The 26,455-nt window shown below is 38.0% G+C and overlaps 1 pseudogene; it reads left to right on the forward strand.

Moving 5' to 3' along the window:
- The first annotated feature begins 381 nt into the window (after positions 1–381).
- The window catches only part of LOC120789363, a 71,321-nt pseudogene continuing 45,247 nt past the window's right edge, over positions 382–26,455 (forward strand).

The following is a 26,455-nucleotide window of genomic DNA, read 5'->3' on the forward strand; positions in this document are numbered from 1 at the left end:
CCATATCCTCACCAGCACTCTCCTCTATTGCTATTTGTTTTTTTTTCACTACACCAGGCCCTTGACTGCGCTGTGCTAAGTCGCTAATTAGTTTCCATAATTCGGGGTAAACTATACACCAGTTAAAATAATCTTAGTAGCTAATTGCAAACATGTCCACATTTGGCATATATAACTGTTTGTAACGACTTCTGGTGAAACCATACTGTATATAAAGGGTAAAGCTTATTAACTTTGTTAACATTGTGCTTTAATTTTTTTCCCAAAAATCTAAGGTTACATTAACTAACTTAGTGATTGTTAACAGTGACAGTGGGTTGTCAATGTTGTTATGGTTACAAAAATGATAACGTTATTACAGTTAAGTGTTGGCGTGTCGACATGCTGGTCATTCAAAAGCAAGCAGATCAGCAGATAGAAACTAGCTCATTTAAATTAGTTAAATGTAGTGTGGTATTTAATAGATTTCTATCTGATAGTGCTGTGGCCAAATTTAAGGAAGTGATTCCATCAGCACTCACTGCCATGTTACAATATAAAAGAGGACTCCTATGCTAACTTTAGTCACTCCCAAGTCAATCATCTTGTTGATAGTGCTGCAGGCTCAATGAAAATGACTCTCAAAAAGGAGATGATAAAACAAAGGAGGTTAGCTCCATGGTTTAACTCCCAAACCTGCAATTTAAAGCAAACAACGATGAAGGATATGGCATTCTACTAAATTGGAAGAATCCCGCTTGGCATGATAGTCTTAAAACGTATAGGAAGGCCCTCTCTAATGGCAGAGTAGCCTATTACTCATCATTAACAGAGGAAAATAAAAACAACCCTCGGGTTTCTTTTCAGCACAGTAGCTAGGCTGACAGGGAGTCATAGCTGCATTGATCCATGTCCCGGCTCTATAGCTCTCAGTACTGACAATTTCATGAGCTTCTTTAATGATAAAATTCCAAGTTTTAGAGACAAATTTCATCACATCCTGCCCTCAACCGGCACCGGTTTATCTTCAAGCACAGGTACCTTAGAAACAGCGGTAAAACCAGATTTATAAATTTGGAGATTTTCTCCCATTGACTTTCACTAACTAACTTCAACAATGTCTTAATCTAAACCATCAACCTGTCTCTTAGACCCCATCCAAACTAGGTTGCTTAAGGGTGTTTTACCATTATTTAGCACCTCTTTATTAGATATGATAAATCTCTCTTTATTAACAGGCTATGTAGCACAGTTCTTTAAAGTAGCTGTAATTAAACCTCTTCTTAAAAAGCCTACTCTTGATTCAGATGCTTTAGCCAACTTCCCTTTCTCTCTAAGATCCTTAAGAAAGCTGTCACAGACCAGTTGTGTGTCTTTCTACATAATAAGAGTTTATTTGAGGATTTTCAGTGAGTATTTAGAGTGTATCATAGCACAGAGTCAGCACTGGTGAAAGTTACAAATGATCTTCTAATTGCATTGGACAAAGGACTTGTCTCTGTACACCACCTCAGAAACACATTATCTAATGATGTACTTAGTCCTGATGGCATTGCCCTGGCCTCCAGCACCACTGTTTGGAATCTCGGAGTTATCTTTGATCAGGATATGTCCTTTAACCCCCACATACAACAAACTCCAAGGACTGCCTTTTTTCACCTATGTAACATTGCAAAAATCAGGCACATCCTGTCTCAACAAAAGGCAGAAAAAGTAGTCCATGCTTTTGTTACTTCTAGGCTGGATTATTGTAACTCCTTATGATCAGACTGTCCCTACAAATCTCTAAATACTCACAGCTGATCCAGAATGCTCTAGCATGAATACTGACAGGAACTACGAAAAGAGATCCTATTTATCCCTTGTTAGCTTTTCTGCATTGGCTCCCTGTAAAATCCAGAATAGGATTTAAAATCCTGCTCCTCACCTATGAAGCCCTTAATGGTCAGGCACCATCATATCTTTGAGAGCTCTTAGTACATGTATACCATATTACTCCACTAGAACACTGCGCTCCCAGAATGCAGGCTTACTTGTGGTTCCCAGAACCTCCAAGTAGAATGGGGGGCAGGGTCTTCAGTTATTAGGCTCCTCTACTGAGGATCCTTCTTCCAGTGTGGTTCTGGGAGGCAGACACCCTCTCCATGTTTACGAATAGGCTTAAAACCTTCCTTTTTCATAAAGCTTACAGTTAGGGCTGGCTCAGGCTTGGTTTTAACCACCCCCTAGTTATGCTGCCAAGTGCTTGATCCTGTGGGAATGTTGGGTCTCTGTAAATATAACTATAAAGAGTACGGTCTAAACCTGCTCTATATGAAAAGTGCCCTGAGATAACCTGTGTTATGAATTGGTGCTATATACAAAACTTATAGATGAATAGAGTACAATACACAAACATAAATGTAAAACTGACAAATTGTTGTTTCACCAGGAGTTACGTGCACTAACCACCTGATGAGAAAAAATGATTCATCCATCCACCCAGTATTTCTGTGGAGTAAGTCCACCTATAGCATTGGTTGCCAGATATGGTCTGTTAGCAAAGTTTAAGTATACACTGTAGGTCTCATGGTACAGCCATGATGCTACCAAATCCGACAAGTTCCCTGTGAGGACAAGACTCCTTAAAGTGGCTGCATCTGGAAGTTGTTCAGCAAGAACAATAGTTACAACACATAACTCCACCTAAAACCATACTATTTTTACATTTCTGTTTCATCCTTTTTTTTAACACTCAGTATATGGTTCCAGAGGCCTCCCCAACCTACCCCTTACAACTCTGCTGGCATTCCTCTCCCCTGTCTTTACACCCCCATCTTCCACATGTGAAGTTGCTAATTAATTGACTGGGGTTTTTCCTCCTCTCTGATGGTGAATAATGCAGCATGCATTAATTGAACGGCGGGAGGAGATTTTTCCTATTCCTTTCCTTTCTGTATACCTTTCGTCCGATAATCTTATCTCTCACACTTGCCCTTCCCCTCTCTTTTGCCATCCCTTTCTCCCTGTGTCATTAAACAACCCTCTGCTCCTTCCCCTCCTTTGTCATGCTGGTGGAGGTGACTCATTGTGGTCGGTGTTGAGAATGGAGCTAAAACAATCTGTCAGGGAGAAAGTTATTTGATTGTCTCGGGGAGCCAAGTAAGGGATGTGGAAGAGGAGGAGGACTGAGTGATTGCAGAATGGATAACCTTTGCTGGGATCACAGTATCATACATCTATGGCTAAGTCAGGAGGAAGACACTTAATTATGAATAGATAGTTTTACATATAGAGGGAGAAAGAGATTAATTGAAAATACACAAAGGAAAGTGCACAGTGTAAAGATGTGCTTCGCAAAAAGCTGTTTATTCACTTTTCATGAACTTTTCATGAAATTTTCATGAAATTTTTTTTTTTCACCAAAATCTAATTTTTCCCACTGGACTTGCCTGCTGTGATATCTACTTCCTACTCATCAAGGTCTAGAGTTGCTCCAAATTAGGATGGATTCTTTCTCCAAAATTATTAATGCCAACTAAACAAGTACAGGAAATATTGCTCCAGATAAAACTACTCTATATTACTAAAGACCAAAAGACATCAGGCCTTTATTGCCAGGTCCCATAACATGATACGAGCCGTGTAGAAGGTGCAAGAATTTCCTTCAAGATTAATAAAGTTCTTTCTTATTTTATCTCATCTTCTTGTCTTATAGAGACTGTGGCTGGCAAAATCAGTTACATTTCCCAAATATTAAAGAGAAATCCATATCCATCCAGTCCTGTTGCGAACTCATCACACCTACGGTATTTTGCTTTGTTCAGCTGACTTTTACATCCAGGTCACACTAGCATTTCAAGAGTCAACATTTCACATCAAAATCAATTAAATAGTAAATCCTTTTTTTTTTCGCCGAGATCAACTTCAGAGAACGTTGGCATGCAAATTTCTGGCACAGACCAATGGAAAACTGCCTTGACAGTGCTGATCTTTGAAGGAACGGAGAACTGAAGAGTCCAAAATAGAGGAGGCTATCATAGCATAATAGATTTGTTTCACCATACATTTTTTATTTAACCTGAGTATTAACTGTTCCACAAAAAGAGCAATGGTTTGCAGGCAGTTGTCAAGTAAGAGTCGATGGTGACAACTGGTGACAGCCTCAATAAATCTTTATTGAATTAATTATGCAAATTTTGAGAACAAAATGCGAGGGTGGGATAGTGTGACTAGTGTGTAGCTATCCTTACAGTTAGTCAGTGGCAAAAGTTACAAGCTTCGAGGTTCGAATATTTTTGCACAGACCTGTGGATGAATTTTGCTGAGCCACTTTCTGATGTGGCCTGGCCTGTTGGAGAGAGGAGGTGGGTTAATCTCTCATGCAGGTCATGTACTACAAGAAGCAGAGAAAGATGCAAGCTGCTTGGCTTCACTGAGTGCACTGACAATGACATAGGTTCTTTTTTTCTTATCCTGTCCACATTATTTCCTGGCCCTTCTGCGATTTGCCACACAACACAAATAAATTTTACTTGGTGAAATCCAGCCTGACTACACCATCAATTAAGATAATTTATAGGGTTTTTAATTATTTATTTTTCCGTTATATAATGTCACCTAATCCCCTGGATTTATTCTCTTTACATCCAGGCCCACAATGGAAGTTAGTATTAGACTTCATCTATTACACTTCTGCAGTTCTGTGTGATTTAATATCCTTAAGTTATTTACACCATGAAATTAACCATCCATAGTAAATACAGTTATATATCAATATGGTCTTACAGATAGATTTTGCCAAAGAGACCAAAAGCTTGGCACACAAGAAGAAACTTGTTGCAACAAATTTCTTTGGCATGAAGATATCAGCATGAATGTATTATTAATGGTTAAAAGTGTCAGGTTATGATTGTGCTGAATACCTGCATGAAAATGATTTGCCGTGATTGGTCAGCTGGTAGTCACACAGCTGATGAATGAGCTAGAGATTGTGAAGTATGAATGAAAAAGCTGATGCCATTCAGTTAATACAAGCATGACTTTAGTGCTCTGCTTGAACTAATGCTATGCTCAACTGAAAATGAATACAGAAATACATGATCAAAACTGTAGGGAGGTGTGCTCAACTGCACAAGACATTTTAATGAGTTTAGGCTGTGAACAAGCATAAAAACTAGCAAAGGCACAGGAGCACAGTTTATGGTAATGCAGTGTATGCAAATGCAAATATTCCATAGGCTGACGTTTAGGCACAAGTGTGACTTCTTCATCGTGCCTCTTTGCACGTTTTTATGCTTGTTCATTGCCTACAAACAGGGGTACATTTTGCTGTTGTTTAGATGAAAGCCCTGACTAGACATGCTCTTTTAATGTATTGTTTACATTAACATTAAAATGTCATCCATGTTGTATTCCACATTTAGTGGCAACTAGAACATAAGCAAGCTGGAACATAAAAATGAGTTGGAAGCATAACGTTTTGTTTATAGAGTTTTTTTATCATATTTTTTTTCTGCTGGAAATGTTGCCTGCATTTGGTATGTTGTGGTTTCTGTATGTGTATGTCCATACAAAGTCCCGTTGTAAAAGTGCAATTATGGCATAATGCAGTATAATTGTTTGTACATATTTGTTTGTGTCACAGTTCTCACCGAAATATGGTCCATAGTTGTATGAAAATGTGTGACTGAGTAAATGGGTGTGTGAGCGTGAATATTTGTTGGTGTCCGAATGCATTTCCACATTGCTCCAATTCATCATACTTTCAAAGCCACAGCGTGTGTGTGTCTGTGTGTGTGTGTGCTGGAAAGCTGATCTGGTGCTCTGGGTGAAATCATTAAACTCGTCAACAGTGCAGATTCCATCTCCTCTTTAGCTCCAAAGGGAGAAATAACAAACGGGTCACACACACTGTATGAAGGCTGGTGTACTGATGTGTGCATGTTTGTGAGTGCATACAAGCATGATAGACACCAACTTGGTGCACAGTGAAACACACTCACCAGAGGGAAGAAAATGCAGATATAAGAGAGGACAAAGAAATTACATTTCTATATAACTAAACTGATACAATAAATACGTTTTGTGCGAAATTTAATGGGATATGTTGTTGAATTAAGCATTTGTCAAGATGCAAATATGATGATACTGAACATATCAGTAAAATGTTCACAGACAACGTATTTGTTTTCCACCAAAGTATCCAATCTTGCCATACAATATCCACTTGTTATGACTTTTTGTGGTCTGGTCACAGTGTGGTTTAATACAGAGAGTTTAGAGTGACTTCAGACACAATGTGTTTTTTTTATACTTAACAAAAAGCACAAACTTTCCCTAACCTTTACCAAAGTGCTTTTGTTGCCTTAACCTAACCATAGTCAGGACTGTGGATACAAACCCTTGTCTGTGGTTTAGCAGTTGTGCACGTTGTACGCCTGCCATCCACCCCAACCACCTTCTAGCAACTCTGCTGCTGTTAATAAATGTAGCGCTCCATTCACTCAAAAAATATGTTGCCTCTGAACATAATACAGCCAGCGATTACATTTCCTACAAAACATATTTTCTGTTTCAGTTTAGGTGTATAGAAACATAAATGATCAGATCTCCTTTTTTCACTCTCCTGCTTGATTATATACATTATGCCATGAATGCTTGAAAAAAAAATACAAAGTTTCCTCAACCCACAGACAAAAACCTGACAAATTGGAACAGCAACTTTAAATGGCCCATGGTCAAAACCACCTAGATATTATCAAGGGTCAGACAAAAGACTCAATTACGTTGTCAAGCTACATTAGGTTTCATGTTCAGGACATAATTAATCTTACTAGGGCTCTTAGGGAAACAAAAATGGAAAACACAAAGAGAAAGAGCCCATTGTTTCCCCTCTCCTTCAAATTTAACTTCATAAAGTCCAGATGGCCAAAACCTGGTTCAGGGAGTTTGTGTGCACATAGTCATGAGAGCACCATCCTTGATAGGACCATGGGAAAATAATGATTTAAAATAAAGCAACAAATATACCAAAGAAACAGATGAATGAAAACATAATCAACTGAAATAAATTTTTATGTATATATATATATATATATAATATATATGAAACTAATTTTAATACAAATTCCAAAAAGAAAGTTATGGTGGCATTTCTATGGTTGAATTTAAGCTAAAATGAAAGCTTGGCCTATGCTTAGAATTGAGGACTTATCAAACACCTTGAACTATTAAAAAAACAGTACTTGTTCCACAGAAAAATGTACCCTTAAATGATATGTTGATATCAATTTAAGTCAATTTTTATTTATATAGGCCAATATCACAAATCACAAATCTGTATAGCATTTGACATCTTCTGTCCTTAGACCCTTGAATTGGAAAAATAAAAAAAAATAAAAAAACCCATAAAACCAAAACAGGAAAAAAATGGAAGAAACCTCAGGAAGAGCAACTGAGGAGGGATCCCTCTACCAGGATGGAAAGAGATTGACAAAAATTATAGACTGTAAACATATACAGTATGAAGAAATACATTCCAGTAGGACGTCAAGCGACTTCCAGGCACTGCCACCAGAGATGAGACCTGAGCCAAACATACTCCTCTCCACCATTATAACCTGGAAAGAAGACAAACTACTCAACACACGAGCGGCCAATTGAAGCACACAAATCACATGAAAGAAACAAACATGCAGAAGTAGAGAGAGACAAGGACAAGGAGGACAAAGATGCAAAACAAAAACATTTGAAATTAGGCACTAACAGCCAGGGGAGAGGGAGATCCCAGGATGGTGGATGGTCCAGCACAGAGAGCCAGAATGAAAAGAGCACTGACCTGTTGGTGTTAAAATGGTAACAGGTACAAGGCCTGAAGTAATCAAAGAAAATAAGCCACTAAGTGAAAGTTAAAGCGTAAAGATTAGTTTTAAGTATTGAGTTAAAGGTCTAAACAGTGTCAGACATTCTAGCGTCAGTAGGAAGACTGTTGGAGAGGAAGGGTGCATGAAAGGAAAAGGCCCTGCTGCTTACTGAACTGTTTTTATGTCTGGGGAGAGACAGGAGCCCTATATTCTGAGAGTGACGAGCATGAGATGAAATATAAGGTTTAAGGAGATCAGATAGTTATCAAGGGCCATGGCCATTTAGGATTTTGTATTGTGTTGTCAATAGAAGAACCTTAAAATCACATCTGACAAGGTTAGGGAGCCAGTGAAGGGAAGCTAAAATTGGTGTAATGTGGTAAAACATTTTCCAGATTTAGGTAATATTCTAGCTGCAGCATTCTGAAACATTAGAAGAATTTAAGTACTAGTGCATGACAGGCCTGAAAACAAATGGGACAATAGAATGAATTAGGGTCTAAGCATCTGTCATGGACAGAAAACAGACAATGTTTGCTATGTTACGTAGGTGAAAAAAAGGTGTCTTGGTGATGTCTTTCAAATGTAACACCAAGATTCTTGGCTGTCAGACTTTGAGATATCACAGAGTTCTCAAGATTTTCTACTACTTGCTACTTGATGAAACTGGTGTCTACGTCGGTAGGGCCAATGACAAGCATCTCAGTTTTAGGCAGGAATTTAGGAGGAAATAATGTACGTCCAACTTTTCACAGCATACAAACAAGCCTCTAATAGAATGATATGAGAACAGTCATCTGCTTTTACAGTTAAATACAGCTTAGCATTATTAGCTTAGCAGTGGAAAATTATTTCATGACTGCTTATAATTTGACTGGGGGGAAATATAAAGCGAGAAAAGCAGAGGGCCAAGAACAGAACCATGGAGAACTCCATATTTCAATCAGAAAATGCTGATTTAGTATTATTATACAAAAACTGTGTTCTTTCAGATAAGTAAGACTTTAACCAAGTGAGAGCCAGGCCAAAGATGAAAAATTGGTTTTCCAATCGGTCTAGGAGTATAAAATGGTCTTTGGTGTCAAAACCCGTGCTGAGATTGAGTAAGAGAAATTTAGAGGTAGAAACTGAATCCATATTAAGCAGAAGATCTTTTTCCACTTTAGCTAGTGAAGATTCATAGGAATGACAGGCCTTAAAAGCAAATTGAAAAGGTTCAGGAAGATATGTTAGATATGTGAGCTGAAAGCTGCTGAGACACAATTCTTTCTAGTAGAGTTGAGTCTTTCTCTGGAAAAAAATGGAAGGTTAAAGACTGGTTGATAATTATTTAAGAGACAAGTTGTGGTCTCTTCAGTTGAGGTTTAACGATAGCAGTTTTGAAGTTAGTGGTGACAGTGCCAGTTGTAATTGGTAAGTAAACAATATTCAGCCTTGTAGGTCCCAAAACTGGATCTGGAACTAGATCTGTTTAGTTGATAGAGAGTGAAGAAGGCAGCTAGTAGGTTTAGAAGCCGACACCAGCTTAAATAGTGTATCAACAGATATAGTCTCAAAATTTGTTAAAACAGAGACTTTCTGGGATTCAATATAATGCTCAACTAGTTCTGCAGTGGCCGGAGATGAAGATCTAATTTTGTATTAAATGTCATCTATTATTACTGCAGAAACTAAAGAAATTATGTTATTAGATTGTTAATGCTGATGCACCAATTTGTGAACAGCATTTTACTATTGTAGCAGGTTCAGGTGAAGCTACTTTTAACTAATTTATATACAGTTAGTTTAATGGTTCCCAGCATAGAGGTCAGGGTCCTACAAAAAGTTACAAGAAAAATTTGAGGGGTCTTGGCTGAAATATAGGATAATTTTACTTTTTTGGGCCTCAAATATTTATTCAAATTACACGATCTGAGAAGTTTAGACACTTCTAGTCTTATCATGTAACTCCCCCTAAAATCGAAAAATTGTTGTTTTTACATTTCTGTCTGTGTACATATTAAACAAGATATGTCCTAATAAATGAGCTTAAGAGGTGATTGTAGGCATTTTTCAACTTTGTACAGAGCCAGGGAAACTATTCCCCCTGCATCTAGTCCAGTTCCGTACTACACAGACAGACTTGAGAGTGTTATTAATCTTCTCATCTCAGTCTGATTAACGGGGATCAAATAGTTGCCAGTTCACGTTTTGTCAATTGTCTAAATGTTTCAGTTCTAGTCCTTTATAATATTTATACATGGAAGTTTACTGTCTATATACCTGAAACACCCGATGACCTCAGGAAGCATCACTTATGATGTTTTCCAGCACATCCTAGGACGGATCTTTCAACTGTTGAGACTGGCTTAGCCAGTGACACCCAGGAATAGGCTGGCTTACAACTGAGAAAAGTTTGGTGACAACTGGAGAGACAGTAGAAAGCTCAGAGAGATGGCAACTGGAGAAGGAAGGGGTAGCAGCCCAACCTGCATCTTCTGTGAGGAAGAACACAACTAAGCTACAGACCGAACTAGAGAGACATACCCATAGGGGAGCTTAAGAGGGGTGGAGAATGAGAAACCCAATAAGACGGATCTAACAGTGATGACCTTGGCAAACGGATTACCAATGATGACTACAGAAAGATGTATTTGCGGCTAAGTCTGCAAGAACAAACGCGGCCTTAAAATCCATCAGAGTCAAATGAAATGCTTCGTGCAGGGGAGACCAGTGCAGCACACAGGATCCATTTTTGTTAAAATACAGGAGGAGCCCGGCCTGGAGACACCCCACAGAGCCAAGAACCTCCAAGCGCTAAGCTCTCCAGCTCCGAGTATAGTAATTCAGCAGCGTTGGATCAAGTGGCCTCCAGCAACCCAACATAGAGTGTGGCACCAGTTCAATGAGGATGCGGTCAGAATCATTGAATCAACAGCAAGGGGAGACACAGACAAACGGCTTCAGGCAATGACCACCATCATTGTCAGGTTTGTGACAGAGAGGTTCAGCGTTGAAGAGTGCAAGACCACCAGAACCAACAGATCCACCAAGGGACTCCAGAGTGTCTTCAGCAGGCAGTGTCTTCAACAGGAAGGAAGTGGCGGATGGGCAGGGCTGGGACCCACCCCACAACCTGGCTATGACAAGGCCCATGGCAAGGACAGACATGCGGGCAGGAGTCGAGGAGGAACAGACCAGCAGAATGGTGGGTATGCGGCAGCAGGGAGCGTGGATTAGGTGGGAGGGTGCACTGGCGCGGAAGATCCTGGGAAGATTGCATGGAATAAAAAAAGACAATATCTCTGGTTCAGCTGCACTGATTTTGAGCCGTTTTTGAACTGTCCATTGTGAGTCTGATAATGTTATAGAGTGGCAATGCTAAACACTGTTAACCCAGACAAGTTGACTTACTTAAAAAATTTGAGGCAACTGATTGCCTTAAAAAAATGTAATTTAATATTGGATAAACTAATTTGTCTGAGAGAAACAGACTTAAATGCTGAATAGATGGAAGTAACATTTTAACTTCAGTACACCAATGCAAAAAAAAAAAAACTTACAAAAAATTACTTGTAGTTAAAATATCTAACTTGAGAAGAATCAAAATGTGTATTGTTTACTAATAAATACACAATGTAGTACACTATACTACACTTGGAGTACTCTTTTGAAGGGTCACACGAATTGAAAATCACTATCGGTTTGCTTACCAATCAAATAATCTAAAATCCAAATCTCCAGGCTATTGATACTTGTGGTTTTTATGCAGAATCTAAAAAACATACAGTGCATTCAGAAAGTATTTAGACCCTTTCACTTTTTTCACATTTGTTATGTTGCAGCCTTATGCTAATTTCGTTTAAATTTATTTTTTCCTTCATCAATCTACATTCAGTACCCCATGATGACAAAGAAAAAACATGATTTTAGAATTTAGATTTAGAATGTTTTAGAAATTCTGAAAATTATTTAGAATTTATTAAAAATTAAAAACTGAAAAATCCCATTGAAATAAGTATTCAAACCCTTTACTTAGTACTGAATTGAAGCATCTTTGGCAGCAATTACAACCTCAGGTCTTGTTGGTTATGACGCAACAAGCCTTGCATATATGGTTTTGGGGTTTTTCTGCCATTATTCTCTGCAGATCCTCTCAAGCTGTGGCAGGTTGAATGAGGACTGCCAGTGCAAAGCCATTTTCAGGTCTCTCCAGAGATGTTTGATTGGGTACAAGTCTGGCAAGCCCTGACTTGAACCCAGTAGCTCTTCATTAACTTAATTTTTACCTGTATCTGTGTGTTCAGTATGTCTTAGTAGGACTGTACTTATCTATGTCTTCACTGTTAAACTGTGCACTGCTACATCTGATTATGCACTCTCCATTTCTTTTAAGGAACATACAGGCCTAAGTGTCATTGTTTTACACCAAACCTATCCCTCAATAGGGAAATAAAGCTTGGGAAGAAAGATACTTGGTTGTCATTTAGCTCCTGATATGGGCTTTCCAATTGCCTGGAGAGAAAACAAAAACTGAGTAGGGGGGAGTAAGAGTGAGCTATTGGTTCATATTATAATAACTGGCGAAGAGTAGTGAGTATAGAGGGGGGGAAATTAAATAAAAGAGACAGACAACAGGAGAATGAAAAGAGATCAGCAGCAGAGAGGAAAATCAGTAATAACCAGAATGATTAATACAGCTGAACTCTGCTGATCACAACTTGAAAAAAGCAGTGTTCTGTTCTGAAGAGGACACCACAACAGCCCACACATGTACATCTATACACACACACACACAATACATATACACATTCTGGGAATATGTGTCTGTATGGATCCAGATGGTTGAAGGCAGTGTCCAGGTCATAGTTTGTTCAGAGGTGCCACACGCACCCTGCTTCTGCTGGACACCAATGATAAGACGACATGGACACACACACAGAATATTGCAGTGACATACAGAATAAAAGATTTTCAAGTAACAACACAGTATATTTTATTGAGGGCCTGCAACTTCTAACAGTCACCATATGGATAGGATGGAAATGCTACTCTCAGCTCTACTAACATGTAAATGATGTAAATGCACACTGTACACACAGCTGAGGATGCTAGTTGTAAGTGCAATTATGTTAGCAAAAAAAGAAAAAAATGACTTTGCCAGTCACATACAGTACAATGCAAATCTTACAGGAACTAAAAATAATATGTAGATGTTAAAATAATGCCATGAATAGTTTTATCATTTAACTTCATACAAAGTGCAGTAAACAGAAAAAAACCTAAATCAAATCAATATTTGTTGTGACAACCCTTGCCTTTAAAACAGCACCTAAGTTCACTTGACTGATAGGTTGTTTCAGCCATCTTGGAGAACTGTTCATGTGATGCCAGACTGATTGGATAATGTTGAGATCAGGGCTGTGATTTGAAATAGGGGCAGACGAAAACATAGGATGTTTAGAGCAATGATCTCTTCAATAAGAGAATGCTGTAACATTCCTCAAATTAATACTTAAAACAGAAATACCATTTTTCTGTCGTTACATTGTTTTTCACCGTTTGAGGTTTGACTGGTGCGCTTATAATTTTTTCAGCTTATTGTGCCGTTTTCATCTACTATGGTTTAATGGCACCTAAAATTTGCACCACCAACTCTTAATATTCACATAATGATGGAGTATGGAAATGTACGTTTCTTTGCGTATTTCTCAAAATTTGGTTAAGATTTGCACTACATTTGGATGGAAATCTAGTTATTGTTTAAATGAATTGTTTGACATTTTGGGAAATACAATTTGTACAAAGACTTACATCGGAAGACTGATACTACCCTAATGTCTGTATGCTAATATGAAGGTACCATGAGGAGCCAAATAGCTTAGTTTAGCACAAAAGCTGGAGGAATTCTTAATTAATTAACATAGTATTTTGTTTGTTTTAATCTGTACAAAAATTAAGTGTAAAACGACATGATGTGGTGCCATGTGTTATGTGTTGGAGTATTTTTTGGTTAGAAGCAGTAACTTTCTGGAGTCTTGTTCTAGAGTCTATGTTAGCCCCCAGGGATGTCTGGACAACCTGGGGAAAGTCTAGTTTCCTTCCCAGGTCCACCCTCATCTCCCACTATTGTGCCAGCTGCACGGGGCTGTTCTTGGTCTTCTTAGAGGAAGGTGGCTACTCCCCCTCCCCGATGAACTGTATGGATGGGGCTGATCTCACATAGGTCTGACACTTTTTCTGTCTCTCCTGCTCCAAGATATCAGCAGGTGCTATGAGGACGTTGTTATGACGCCCTCCATATCTCCCCTGGCTAATTGCAGTCTTGCACACTGTATGTGTGTCAACATTCCTCTCTCTCCACATAACTTGCAGAGTGGTCCTCCCTCATTCCCCACCCGTGAAGGTTTGTTGGTGTTGGTGTTGTACACTAATCAGAGCAGGAAAGAGATGCAGGACTCCAGACACCAAATATCAGGTCACATGACCTTCTGCCTTGGCAGGTCCCACTTTGTCCAGGCTCCTTGTGATCAAAGTTCCATGGCCCTTGACCTTCAACCTTCTTCTGCGGGTGTTGGACCTCAGCTTGGATCATGTTTCTCTTCTGCGTTGGGCCTGCATTCCCCAGTTGTTGGAGGTGGGTGGTTCTGAGTCCTCCCTATGCAGTTGGTTCCCGATGATATCCTTCAACTTCAGCATGCTTTCTGCCTGCGCCACTGATGATTCAGCTGCCCACTTCCTGAGTGTGTGGTGACACCTGCACCTTTTTCGTAGCTGGAGTCTCTGTACATTATCTCAACTCTGCACTTTGCCACCTTGTAACTGTGACAAAATGAGATAAAAGAAACATGAGTTGTGGGAGGAATGTGTTTTAGTATCTCTACTTTAGTGAATGTTTTCACTGATATATATTATTATTGACAGCTTTCTTGACAGCCGCAGCAACCAAATGAACAAGACACCCATCTATAAATATGCATTACTATTGTATATATATATAATTATGTTGTTGTTGTTGTCTGACTGGTGACACTTCTCCACAATCGCAATGTAAACATTACAACTATTGTTATATAACATTAAGGATATTATGTTAGCAAAAGTTAGCATCTTATTCTAACTCTAAAAAAAAACATTTCGGTAATTTGGCCTCTGCATACACATATAACATAATTCATCTGAAAACCATAACAGTGCACATAAATAGGACATTAATTAGAAGTCTGATACAACCTGAGTTCTTTGTCCTTTAAGCTAAGCTAAGATAAATCACTGTTCAACAAATATTCAGATGGCTAAAAAACAAATTATAATGGCATTCAGCAGTTTTTCTGTTGGTAGAGCACATAGGAAAAGTATTAGAATTTCCCCAAACTACTGTCCCTTTAAAGTCCTTGTTCCAGGTGACACTATCTGCATCTTTGCCACTGAGTGGGTCCACTTGAGCAGTTGGGAGTTAATTGCTGGGGAGTAAATGCATTTAACTTTACACAACAAGAAGGATGAGCCTTCATTCGCTTTGCCTCACTGATTTCAGCAGGGATTAAAGTTGGCAATCTTTCCACTGCAAGTCACAACTGTAACTCCCCCAGAATTCACTGTGGACCTCATCATTCTGCAGTGGGCTTTCTTTGGGACAGCCTACAGCAGTGCTCACAGTTGTTTTCAAGGACACTGGCTGTTGGGGAATAAATCAGCAGAAATCTCCTATCTTAATGATGCACTCCACGTTTTGCTCAGTGATTCCCAGCACTTGCAGCTGATTATGGCCAGCTCCATTTTCGACATATTTCTCTTTAGTTCTTTTTCCTTTATTTTATTGCAAGAAAAGCGGTGATGCTGATTCATACATGAAAATAAGAAATAAATAGCAAGGAGTGAACAGCATATAACCAGTGACCGAAAACAACATACTAAAATGCTCTGAGAGAAACACAAGAAGTAATGACTTGTGTGCGGGAATGTAACTTTTTTCAGGGGAGCTGCTTTGGATACATGCATGTGTGTATTCATTTTTAGAACAAACAGCTGACAGATGTAGTATCACATTTTCCATAGTTAAATCTGAAACTTGTGAGGGCATAATATTACAGCAGGATAAGAAGTATGATCCATATGATTGAAAACATTTAATATGAAGATGTGGGGATATGAGGATATTTAAACCTGCAGAAAGCTCAGCTGCTGCTGACTTGGTCAAAAATGGAAAAAGGGGATAAAATCTACAGTTTCAATACACCACTGCCTTGATGGTGTTTTATTCAACTTGATATTAATAAGGTGTCGTGTTTCAGATACTGTAATTGGTAAAAGCACATATAAAGAACTTTTCTAGTATTAGAGAGCGCTCAAAGTACATTACACTACATGCCCTTCACACATTCACACACACATTCATACAGCTCACTCATACACACACTCACACATACTGATGGCACAGTTGGGAATCTAACCACTGATGACCGGGAACCAAACCACCAACCTACCAATTAGTGAGTGACCTCCTCTACCTCCTGAGCCACAGCCACCTGTAACCTGAATAAGTTTATCATGGGTTAATTTTTGCTCTTTGTGCACAAGAGGACATAGAGATTCCATTTTTTTTAAAAACAAGAAAAGACTTGATTTACAGGATAAAAGCCACGAGCGAGTGACAAAAAGTGTAAATCCTGCATAAACTCAAGTTTGGATGACACTGTTTCCCTTTCCCTTATAACTGATTTTTTGGGTTACTTTTGACTATTTATAGTGAAAAAATATAATTTCTGTATTTTTATGCACCATTAATTTTTGAAAGCCAGTTACGTTTAGCAGCTTCTCTAAACTTGCTGAGGTGAAGGCACTCAGTCACATCAGAATAATCCAGTAGAAAGCCTTATAGGCTATGTTTATCCTTCAAATGTACCAAGACTCTCCTCCTGTAAAAGCAATCCCATAGCTTGTCTGCGCAAGCAGCTAGTAGCAGTGGCAATTATTATGGCAGCAAAGGAGGAAGTTAGGTGTTGCAGTATTAAGAGTGACAAAGTTCATGTTTGGAGGAGTTTGGGGTGGGCGGATGGACGGGTCGACAAATCAGTCGACTATAGCACTGGAGACTGCTGTTATTGTCCCGTGTGAAACCGATGTCAGCGTCAGCTGTGTTTCTTTTATCCATGTCCGTTCTACAGCCTTAACAACATTTTATTACCGTTATCATTATGACGACGGCCCTCTACACTGTAAAACATTATGCAGTTGAATCATCTGAGCTTTTCTCATTAACTTGAGTATGTACGTTTTGTTAATTTCAAGTTAATTCAACTTAGACTGTCTAGTTTTTATTTTCAGACCACTTTAGAGCTGATAAATGACTTGTATAAGTGACTGCACTGACTTGTACTTACTTGAGGTCTCTTGAGGTTGACTTGAAATGATGAGTTGAATGAATGAACTGTCTATAGTTCACTCAACTTTTTAAAGAAACATAATTGGCATATTAGCAGTCTTCCGAGCATACACTGTTTGAGAGCTAAATCTCTCCAGAGACTCTTTGTAGTTTGAAGAACCTATTCATGATGGAAACTTGCTTTGCGTCTTTAATACATGTAAAATTAAGTCATGGTTTTTCCTTTTCATAATAAGAAAAATTATGCTAACCATTATGAAGGTTGGTATTCAGTTTATGCGCTACCTCCTTACGCAAATAATTTAAGAAAGAAACTGACAGCAGCTGAGGTGTATGGTTAAATATGCAGAGATAAATTTATGTGTTATCATAGAGGCCCTAGATCGGGGGGCCTCAGAGGGTGCCTCTCAGTCTGAAAAGGGAGGTAACACTTTATGATTAAAACCATATGTTAGTGACGTTTCTTAGGAAAACAACTGCATTATTTAAGAGTCGGTTGTCAAGGCTGAGTTGGAGAGTGGTTCATTGGCTTCACACCCTCTCACAAGCAAATCTGCAAATGTTTGATTTGACACTGTACTTCTTTGTAATAAACATTTATAGGCAATCAAGACGATGTAATTGGAGTCTCCTTCATCCTCTTCACATCATCATCATCACCACCTAATAAACTACAAAGCCTTGGGTGTTGTCTTTGTACCTACTGTGGTACAACATTTCTTCAACAGCTGAGCAGTAAGTTCTTCATGTTAAATGAAAATCTGACTCTTTAAAACTAAGAACTGTAAAAGAAAAGCAAATCTGTCTGTAATGACTGTCCATATCACTTAACAATCAATTCATCTTAATAGCTTAAGTTTATTTAATATGTTTTCTCAACTTCAGTTAACCTAGCACAGTTAGTTTTACATTTTCAAAACCCATAGTACGACTTTGAATTAACTATTCAACCTAAGTTCCGTTAATTCATACATTTATGAGGCAGCAGTGGAACTTACATTCATAAATTGGAACAAACTTAAAATGATTTACAGTGTAACCTTAAAGAATTACTTATTGAAACCAACCACAATCATTCCTAAACCTAATCAGGTAGTTTTTGTGCCTAAACCTGACTACACATTGACCGTTCCAGAACCTTAACCCCAATTAAGGTCATAAAAGTTAGACGACTGGAATGTACCCTAGTTTTCATACTTGAACAACATCAGAAGCACTTGAACAGAAAGTGTTCAAATAATTTTTTATGAGATATTATTTTTAAAAAGCAAAATGTTGTTTCCACTGTATTTCACTTGACATGTTGATATTCAGTATCATAAAATGAAGTAGAAGACATATAAATAAATCCCTGGATTGTGGTTGTAGCTTACTTGTAAAATGTGAGCACTTCTCTTTTATATTGTATTTTCTCCCAAACATCGCAATAATAATACATTACACACTAAGAATAACATCACCAGAAGTTTTTCATTAAAAGATTTGCAGTCTTCATTTACAGGTAGGCTTTTAATTTGAAAAAAAAAAAAATATATATATATATATATATATCAGGGGGTTTTGCATTTTGTCAATTATAACTTTACTTTGATAACCAGAAGGGCAAATAAGCAACTGGAATAAATTGCAGTATGAAAACATTATTTCTTTTAAAAATATAAATTGAGAGCAGCAGAGTGGTGAGTATAACATGACTCTATAAGTTTACAGTATACTAAATTTATCATGTGAGCTGTTGTAATAATTTCACTTCCCTCAAAGTTTTTGTACCTGGTTTTTAATATCCTTTGTGTGTGCTTACAAGAGCTATTATTTTAGACTCTGCCAGTCTAGTTAATGGTAATGTGTGGCCGCGAGTGCTCCCCTTTTTACTCTTTAAAAATTACACTGTATTATGAAGTGTTACCACATGTTTTTCCGATTCAGTGCAAAAAAAAGGCCTAAAATCTATGAAAAATCTTTGTCCAACCAGGTTGACTGTCAATGCAAAAATCATCACCAGGTCACACGATCTTCACATGAACCTCACCGTACAGCATGCATAATGCATGTCTTACCACGAACATCCATTAAGAGTTGTAGTGCAGTATGTGCACATCACACTAGCAGATAGAGCTGCTTTTTATGTCTGAAGAAGAGCATTTATGTTTGTGGTGGTAAAGTCACTTAGAGAGTGAATGAGAGAGAAAGAAAGTGAATAGAAGAAAATGGGAGGACTTTTGATGGAAATGGAGTAATTTGAGTGTCACTTGACTGAGCTAATACTGGCCTAATGCAAAGTCAGATTAGTTTAGGCAAAGTCTGTGTTAGTCTGGCCCCGGCTTATTGGAGATGTCTGGAACAGTTATTATATACGGTCCTTATTATTGCCATCGTCAGTAGCTTGTGTCAGATATCTGAGGTTATTGACTCCTAAAAGGTTCCCCATCGCTGTCGGCCCTTGAGCCCTGTTATAGAAAGCAGAGAGGACATGGTAATCAATTGGTTTGCAACTCAGAAGCGTTGCTTAGGTTTCCTGCCATCCTTAGAGGCCCTGTGTGTGTGTGTGTGTGTGTGTGTGTCTGTCTGAGAAATTGTCTCTGTTTGTATTTCCCAAATGTCCCGGCCAGACGAGTGGCTGATAGCATCCCATCTGCAAATGACCAATGTCCAAAATAACTCAAGCACTTCACCTGCCAAAAGCCTGCAATTGAGTTATTTTGGACTTTGGTCAACTGAAGTACCTCTCCACAACAGGGTACTCAGTACTGCCACAGTTGGCTGGATGATATAAAAATGTGATTACCATTTTAATTAACAGCAGGATAAGTTATGTCCGTTAAGCGAGTTAAAAGAAAATGAAACACTCTTTCTTTTACTATATTGATGTCATTTAGTAGAACTAAAAAATGTGTTTACTTTTAGTTGGAAGTAGTAGCTGTAATAATGTGTCTCTATTTGGTCTTTTGCCATACTAGCAGCATGGCTATATGAATGGCAGCATCAGACTGTAAGTCCTTCGGTCTGTCGATTCACCACTTTGGTCCAGGCTTAAATACTGGATGGATCACATTCATGGTCCCCAGAGAATGAATCCTACTGACTTTGGTGATTATCTGATATTTAAGCTAGTACTACTGTGAGGCTGACATTTTTGGTTAAAATTGAAATGTTTTCACAACTATCATATAGATTGCCATAACATTTGGTATACACATTTATGTTCCCCTCAGGATGAATTGTAATAGCTTTGGTGATAATTAATTTTTCTCATCTAGAACTATCATCAGATTAACGTAATATTTATGACCAAAAGGCCAAAATATTGTGTGTGGGGCCAATCAGCAAATTTTAGCATGCTATCACGCTGAACCAAGATGGTGATTATGGTAAATGTTGTACCTGCTGAACATTGGAATGTTACCTTTGTCAATGTGAGAATGCTAGCATGATAATATTAGCAATGATCCCAATACACTACTGTACCTTATCCCATGTGGGATAGGCCATTTCACATATAGTGTACCGTATTTCCTCAAATAAAAACCAGTAGTCAATTTAAAGCCCAGCTTCCAATAATGGCTGGGGTGTGGTCGTCACGAACAAATACAGGCTGGCCCCCAAATAAGGGCCAGGAAAAAACAAGGGTGGATAAACTCCTGGTTCCCTTTATATAATGTGCATGCCAGTTAAGAATAATGTATATTTCTACCATTTGATGTAATAAATTCAACAATATAATCTTATTATTATCAACAATTTGTTGTTCTGGATAACTTATCAGAAATATTTTTGTCCTATTTCAGGAACTGCAGTTGTATGTGTGAAAATGTCTCAGCCAACTGTAGTTTGTAGTAACCTACAACATACAATGTGTGGTAATGGTAGAAAAACCAGACTTGTCTTGGACCGACTGAGGAACAGGCTTAATGTCAGCCGACTCAGGAACAGCCTCAGGAATAGGTGAGACATCAGCTGGGATGGCTGACTCAAGGACAAACTGAGGAACAGACTTGACGATGGCAAGGATCAGTGACTGAAAGGGCTAGATATGAAATGTCTCCAATCTTACTTAATTAGAAAATATTAATCTGACAAACACAAATCACATCCAGAAAGCTCTTTACGTTTTTCTCATGGATGTGAGCTGTTTTGACATTCAAGAAGCAGATTTGTTGACTTCAACTCGGCTGAAATGTTCCTAATTCATATTTAAAAAACATTTCAAAAGTTTTTGCAAAATTAATTAGACAGTTGGATGGAAACATGAGCTTGACATTTAATCGACAATTCATTAAATTCTAAAGCCTGTGTTTCAATTAATTAGCCATTATAAAAACATGTTTCCATATTGTTTGTCAATATATTCTTTATCTACCTGTTCAAACACAAGCTTATTGATGCTTATTCTATGTTCAATATTAAAACTGAAGATGCCATGTATTTTTTTTGTGCGTATGTAGCGGAACAAAGGCAACACTTATAACACAGATTTAAATTTTCCTCGTTACATGGCACCAATTGCTTTTGCAGGAAATTAATTACTCAAATTAATTGAATTAATCAGTCTTTAATTGGATGTTGCAAGCTTTAGGCAGAAGTAAAGTTTAGCCTACTCTGTGGGTCAGGGCTGGCCCCTTTCAGTTGGATTTGGAGTGATTCAGTGCTGACTCCACTCGCAGCTTCCCAGCGACGGGGTGCTCTCTGACACATAGTCGTTGTCAAGCAGCATCTGGAAACAGGGCTGCTCAGCTGAACGGCCTCGTTCTAGCAGTTGTAACAGCTGTTAAGGCTGAGAAGGGCTCTTGCAAGTTGGCTGAGGTTCTGGAAAATGCAGTTTCTGTGCTCGTTCGTACTCCTTTGACGTTGGTGTCTGATAAACTCTGATGAGTAAAGGAGAGAGAAAGTAATTTCACTCACCAGGTGAAAAAAACTTTCAAAGAACAATCAGGGAAGACTTACTAAAGTACAAAAATAGGCTATAAAACTTAAGTTCACTTAGTCTTGTACTGCGTTGCAAACCGAGGCTGGTTTCATATAAAAATTAAAATGCGCATGCACCTTAAAAGAATATTAAAAAAGCCTTGCGGGAATGCCAGTCTAAGAGAGGTAAAATGACTGGAGATGAGGCTTGGTTGGCGGCTACAAGAAAATCTTAAATGACAAAAAGCAAAGGGGAAAACAAGCCAAAAGTAAGCGTCAAATAAAGACAGAACTGAGTTCAGGTAACAAATGTGTCTAAGAGTGAAATGTGCCAAGGAGATCTCACCCAAGTGTAGGGTTTTTTGTTTTCTTTTTATCAACTGGATATTCATGCAGATTTTTAAAATTTCTCCAATGAGAATCCTTCTTCTATGTTTGAAGAGATGCAGGAAGGAGGAGCTGATTTTGAAATTAATTACTATGGGGAGAGTGATAAACCTGAAGTCTTGTGCACCCACAGAGATCACACACTTCAGCATTTCACTATGGTAAATCAATAATGATAAACGTAAATTGTATGTGAAAGCATATTACATAGATTATAGAGGAAAGCATATATGAGGGAGATTTTCCAGAATGGTATAATCTTCAGTAGGGTTAATAGAGGAACAAGGGGTAAACAACACTAATTTGATTAACAATGTAGTGAAGTAAAGTCTTATAGTCCAATGTAATAACTATATATATGTGTGTGTGTGTGTGTGTGTGTGTGTGTGTGTGTGTGTGTGTGTGTGTGTGTGTGTGTGTGTGTGTCTGTTTGTGTGTGTGTGTGTGTGTGTGTGTGTGTGTAGCACAGAGACAGAAATAGGGCGAGAAAAAGAGATAGCGAGAGAAAAAGATGTGTTTGATTCAGATTTTTTTTTTTTGTGAAACACAATTTTGAAGAATCTTTCTTCTTCTGTTCCAAGGACATTTGTATCTTGTCTTGTCCCTTTTAAGAGATCCACAGCTGGGCGACCACAAGGGTGATAACGGAAGTTCACATCCTGTTGTTAATTTTATTATCTGAACAAAACGTCAGTTTCTCAATGTTGAAGATAGAGTGCCAGGTCTGGCATATGTTACTTTTGACACCTTTATTATAGGGTTAGCAGTTCATTTGGAAAGTCTTGAGCATGTCTGAAGAGTTTATTATAAAAAGGTGATAAGGTAATTATGCAAAACTTTAATCAAACACCACCATCTCCTAATCGTATTTGCAATGAAAATGAGGGTTGTTCTCAGTATACATAATTACATCAAATAAAAATGATTCTGGAAGTCTGGTGCTTTATTTAATATACAAATGTCACCCATACTTCTGATGTCTGATATATTCTGCATCTTTAGAAACTTGTCCACTAAAATTGAAAATATAGCTCTGTAGGTGTGACCATTGCTTGCCTACATAACACCTGTTTGTATTTGTGATACTACTTGTCACCTGCTGTGTTTGATGTGGTTTAGATACTTGTTATTCACATATGTATAATAGCAGAATGTTTTTTGGTAAAAAAAACTCACCTTAAAAATTCACTTTTTTAACCTTGCTTTTACCAATAATCTATTATTAGTACTCCACTGTCGTTTTTTGATTATACATATTACTGCTCAATCTAAAAGGATTACAATTATTAAGATGATGATGGTAAAAGTGGTCATGGTAATGATATTTGCTGTTGTTATATACAGTGGGGTCCAAAGTGGGTTCGGACCCTATTGTATATATACATTCAGTAATAGAGTTTACTTTTATGTTTTTGTTTTATTTCATTATATTTTTTCAATTTGTAAATGTTTATTATTTTACTTTGTTCCTTTTTTAAATGTATTTTAATATTTTAACTCTTAGAATTGTCTGCTTTTTTCTTTTTAATTCATAAAGCACTTTCATATGCACTTTGTGTATGAAAGTTTATAATTATATTATAATATAAATAATATGTTATTTTATTTTTTGTTATTCTATTTTATTTTGTTTTAATATTATTATATAATTGTTATTGATGATGCATTGACATTTATGCAGCATTTGGTACTACTTTATAGTAAGGCACAGGTAAGTTATGATACTTACTAATGTATTAATGCTTTATGGATCAATAATGATCTATAAATCTTAACCTGAAAAGTAACTGGAAATTATAGCTGTCAGATAAATATACAGCAGTGGATTGGAATATTTTCTACAGAAATTTAATGTAGTAGAAATACAAAGTACAGTATATTATGGCTTTATTTAAGTAAAACTTACAGAAGATTGTTAGAACAGTAGTTGAGTAAATGTACCAATGACTTAAGCACAGCTCTGTCTAGTCTCCTCGATTCTGATGCACCTCTTACCACAAAAACAAGATGGTGAAATAGGTCTACAACCTGGTTTATTGAAGAAACACATGCCCTTAAGCAGGCCTGCAGGAGACTGGAGTGCAATTGGTGAAAAGCTAAACTAGAAGGCTTCTACCTCAAGTGGCATGAGTGTGTACTGAATTACAAGTTTACTCTGTCCGCTGCTAGAACAGCGTATTTCTCTTGAGTAATCAGTAACAACTATCCTGTTCACTTGAAAGGGAAAGTGGTACATATATGTATATATGTGTATATATATATATATAAAATATTTTGCATCTTCAAAGTGGTAAGCATGTTGTGTAAATCAAATGGGACAAACCCCCCAAAAAAATCAATTTTAATTCCAGGTTGTAATGCAACAAAACAGGAAGAACAGCAAGGAGGCTGAATACTTTTGCATGGTGCTGTATTTAACGGTAGCTGACATATTGACAAAATACGGAAGGCAAACTAATTAGACTAAATTGTGGCTTGTTACATAAACAGTACCATGGGGATTATTGGATATTATACATGACTACATTTGTTTTTTTTAGAATCCAAATTACCAGTCCAGAGAATAATTGATTTGTCCTTAAATTGGAAAGGAGAATAGGTCTATGAATGTATCTGTTTTCCTGCCAGTGTTACCTGATTTCTTTAATTTCAAATTTTATAGTTATAGTTCTAGACAGGAATATCTAAAACTTCAGTGAGAGCTACCTGCTGATGAACTAAGTCCTTGCGAATAGGTAAGGGTGTGATCTTAATGACAGTTCTTTCAGAATTCATTCATGCCTTCATTCTCCGCCTGCCTTTTTCCATATTACTGACTTTCCTGTCATTTCAGAACCTGCTATGCCCTCCTGCCCTTCAGTAACCCAGGCTTTCCCGCCTTTCAGCCACCTGACTCTTCCGCGCCCACCTATTCACCTCTTCCCAAATCCCTAATAAGGACTGTGTAACATTGCAAAAATCAGGCACATCCTTTCTCAAAAAGATGCAGAAAAACTAGTCCATGCTTTTGTTACCTCTACGCTGGATTATTGTAATTCCTTATTATCAGGCTGTCCCAACAAATCTTTAAATACTTTCCAGCTGATCCAGAATGCTGCAGCATGAGTACTGACAGGAACTAGGAAAAGAGATTACATTTCTCCTGTGTTAGCTTCTCTGCATTGGCTCTCTTTAAAATTCAGAATAGAATTTAAAATCCTTCTCCTCACCTACAAAGACTAAATTAATGGTCAGGCACCATCATATCTGGAAAAGCTAATAGTACCTTCATACCCTAGTAGAACACTGCACTCCTAAAATGCAGGCTTGCTTGTGGTTCCTAGAGTCTCCAAAAGGCAGAACCTTCAGTTATCAGACTCCTCTACTTTGGAACCATCTTCCAGTTTTGGTCCGGGAGGCAGACACCCTCTCCACGTGTAAGAGTAGGCTTAAAACCTTCCTTTTTGATAAAGCTTATAATTAGGGCTGGCTCAGGCTTGTCTTGAATCATCCCCTAGTTATGTTGCTATAGGCGTAGACTGCCGGGTGACTTCCCATTATTCACCGAGCTCCTCTCTCCTCCTCTTCCTCTCTATCTCCACGCATTCATATGGCATCAATGCTCGTTACTAACTTGACCTCTCTCTCCTGTAGTTTTGTGCTTTTTCGTCTCTCTCCTCTCTCTTCCCTTCACTTCCTGCCGGTATTTCTGCCCCTGGTGCTAGAGAGTCTGGATCTGTGGCTACAAACCACCTACTGCCCCCATGATCCTGCTCAACACCCACTGCTTCAAATATTATGATTATCATCTATTATCATCTCTATTTGTTGTTCTGGGCATACTGGAGCTCATTAGCCGAGTGGCTTTACCTGAGTTGGTAACTATCCCATCCTAGATGCTTTGGCTGTTAAGGAAAGTCACCAGCTGTTGGTTTTCTGACACCCACTGTACATAGAAAAATGCTTGATGGCCCAAACGGTGCATAGCAGCATCTTTTCG

This window comes from Xiphias gladius, chromosome 4, assembly GCF_016859285.1.
Source record: "Xiphias gladius isolate SHS-SW01 ecotype Sanya breed wild chromosome 4, ASM1685928v1, whole genome shotgun sequence".
Classification (NCBI taxonomy): Eukaryota; Metazoa; Chordata; class Actinopteri; order Istiophoriformes; family Xiphiidae; genus Xiphias; species Xiphias gladius.